Source organism: Chenopodium album, chromosome 7 (genome assembly GCF_948465745.1).
Source record: "Chenopodium album chromosome 7, dcCheAlbu1.1, whole genome shotgun sequence".
Taxonomy (NCBI): Eukaryota; Viridiplantae; Streptophyta; class Magnoliopsida; order Caryophyllales; family Amaranthaceae; genus Chenopodium; species Chenopodium album.
This window is the reverse complement of record NC_137840.1, coordinates 27,329,303-27,332,042: the sequence shown is the minus strand read 5'-3', so window position 1 is coordinate 27,332,042 and position 2,740 is coordinate 27,329,303. Positions and strand designations below refer to the sequence as shown.

The 2,740-nt window shown below is 39.6% G+C and overlaps 1 non-coding gene across 1 annotated transcript; it reads left to right on the top strand.

Annotated features, from left to right (window-relative positions):
• The first annotated feature begins 237 nt into the window (after positions 1-237).
• On the top strand, positions 238-343 carry LOC145641292 (small nucleolar RNA R71). Its single transcript, XR_014115339.1, has one exon. It is a non-coding gene; the product is annotated as a small nucleolar RNA R71 (small nucleolar RNA).
• Positions 344-2,740: the final 2,397 nt, after the last annotated feature.

Genomic DNA, 2,740 nt, shown 5'->3' with positions numbered 1-2,740 from the left:
TGGGTAGAGAGGTTGTTGATTGCGTTGGCTTCCTCCAATGCATAAACACCCTTACTAGAATAAGCATCACTTTCTCCTTCATACCAATCATCATAGTGCTTTGCGGCCTCCTCTATAATACACTCCACTTCATCCTCTCCTTTGTTCATGATTGGACCGCCGGCCGCGACGTCTAGGCTTGTTCTTCCTTGACGTGTGAGACCTCCATAGAAAGTGTGAATGAGTTGATACTTGGGTATCCCATGGTGTGGGCATTGACGTTGAAGCTCTTTGTATCGTTCCCATGCCCCACTTAGAGACTCACCACTCTTTTAGCGAAAACCTTGAATCAAAGATCGAGCCTTGGCGGTCTTCCTATGGTTATAAAACCTCCTAAAGAAAGTCGTCGTCATAGGTCCGAGAGTTAGGGGGCACCTCCTTCTCTAGCCATTCTAGACCTCTCCCAATTAGTGAAAATGGAAACATCTTGAGGCGAATATATTCTTAAGTCACTCCATTGGCCTTTATTGTGTCACAATATTTCTCAAACTCTTTTAAGTGCTCATGAGGACTCTCAAACTTTCCACATGAGAATTGTTTCCTCTCAATCAAGGCAATCAAATTAGGCTTGATCTCAAAATTTTTGGCTTGATTAGTAGGAGTTATGATACCACTTTGTGCTCTAAAGGCTTCGGGAGCCCCAAGAAAACTTAAAGGCGTATTCTCTCCTATTTTAGGACTTTCTTCACTTTCGAACTTAAAGGTTGAGAAAGGGTTGATTTCCGGACTCGATGATGAATTAGGGCTATCTAATTCTTCACTTGAGGGTGAAGAGGGTGGAGTATCTTCTAATTCTCTTACTCCTCTCGTTGAGGTGTGAGAATTTCTACTCCTTGCTCTTGCTTCTCTTCGAAGTAGGGACAAAGACCTCTCTAGCTCTGGATCGATGGGAATCAAAGATCTTGAGCGGGTTCGTCCATTGTTCATACAACAATTCTAAGAAGAACGTAAGTACTGACAAGTAACAAAGGTAGCAAACACTAACAAATAAAAGATGAGATAGTCTCAAAGAAGAAATGAAATAGCAATGGAAGTCGTCTCCCCGACAACGGCGCCAATTTGATAGAAGAATAATCGCATCATTAGACAACTACACCTAAATTAAATACAATTTATAACACTCGACTTATCCTAATACAAGTATATGGCAAGAAGAGGGGTCGAACTACAAGGAGAATTACATAAATAACACATTCATCACTAGACTTTAAGTTATCTCGGAACAAAAGGATAGGAATGAATAAGAGATTAAACTAAAGATAAGACGAGTTAAAATCAATATAACTAAACACCAAGGGATATGGGTAGATGTAGATGCCACTTGATCATGCAATAACATAAAAGCAAATCATTAGTGAACTAAACATGCATGAATATCGATATAAGGTTCAATCTAATCGCCTTCCGGGGTTAATCGGTTTCTCCTAACATAGCCTCTACGTTTCCACACTAGAACCATATATTGGGAGGTGCAATCAAAGAACAATCGATAGTAATGAACCTTAACTAAGTCAACTTCCGTTCCTTATTAGCAAATATTCACCTTTAATCAACTAACAATGCGCACTTGCAAGAAGATCAAATAATATCAAGCATACAAAGATTTTTAATCACAATTAACTTAATCTCAATATTATAAGCTTGAACAATTAGCAACTATACCATCCCCACGCCCTTGGCTAAGAGACTACTCACAAATCATGTTGAGAACAATATCAATCATCAAATCAATAAGCATCAACATGATAAATAAGCAAAGAAGGAAAATCAAAGTAAATAAACAAAATAAAAAACAAAGGTAAAGAGAAAGAGTAAGAGATTGCTCATTAATTAGAGATGAAGGTCTATAAAGGATTCAACAAACTCCTTCTTCAAAATCCAAGTTCATCAATGAATAAATCCACACTTTCTCTCTCTACCAAAATGAAGATTAATAGTGTTTCTCTCTCTAGATTAAGCTAAAAATGTGTAGAAAATTAAAACTAAGTTAACCTAATTACATCAAAACGTTCTAAAATGGCACTTTTATAGTCCGTACAAAGCCAACTTAAATAGAGGAGTGGTCTGACCGAACACTGGGAAGGTTCGGCTGGACTACAGGGAAGGTTAGGCCGAACCATGGGTTGGTTTGGTCAAACTTCCCTTATCCTGGTTTGGTCGAACTGATGAGGTTTTACCACTTCTGCAAAATTTCCAAATTGCTTCTTGACTCTGCCTCAACGTTCGGTCGGAACACTGAGCAGGTTCAGCCACACCTTCAGGAGGTTCGGCCGAACCTTTTCTGAATCTTGCTTCCTTCATCTTTCCTTGAGCTTAGCTTCCTCCTCTTCAAAACCCAGATGGTTCATACAAAGCATAAGCATGAAAATCAAAGTAAAAAGTAGGAAAAAGGAGTTAAATCTAGGAAAGAAGACGCATAAAGGGAAAGGAAACTAAGTGCAAAGAAAAGGATGCAAACAAGCCGCAAATGTGGGAAAATGACCATCAAAATGAACCTTAATCGTTGCATAAATGCCATTTATCAAGAGACAACCTATTCCTCCTCATACCTGGACGAGACTTGAGGCTAGGAGAGAGAGGTTCGACTTGAGGCGTCGTCGTACTTCTTCTAGGGGTGAGGGTGGCCGATTGGAGACAACACCACCTGAGAGACCAGAGGGTTAAGGCTCTTCATCTAAGGGTGCACATGCTAGGCAAAAGA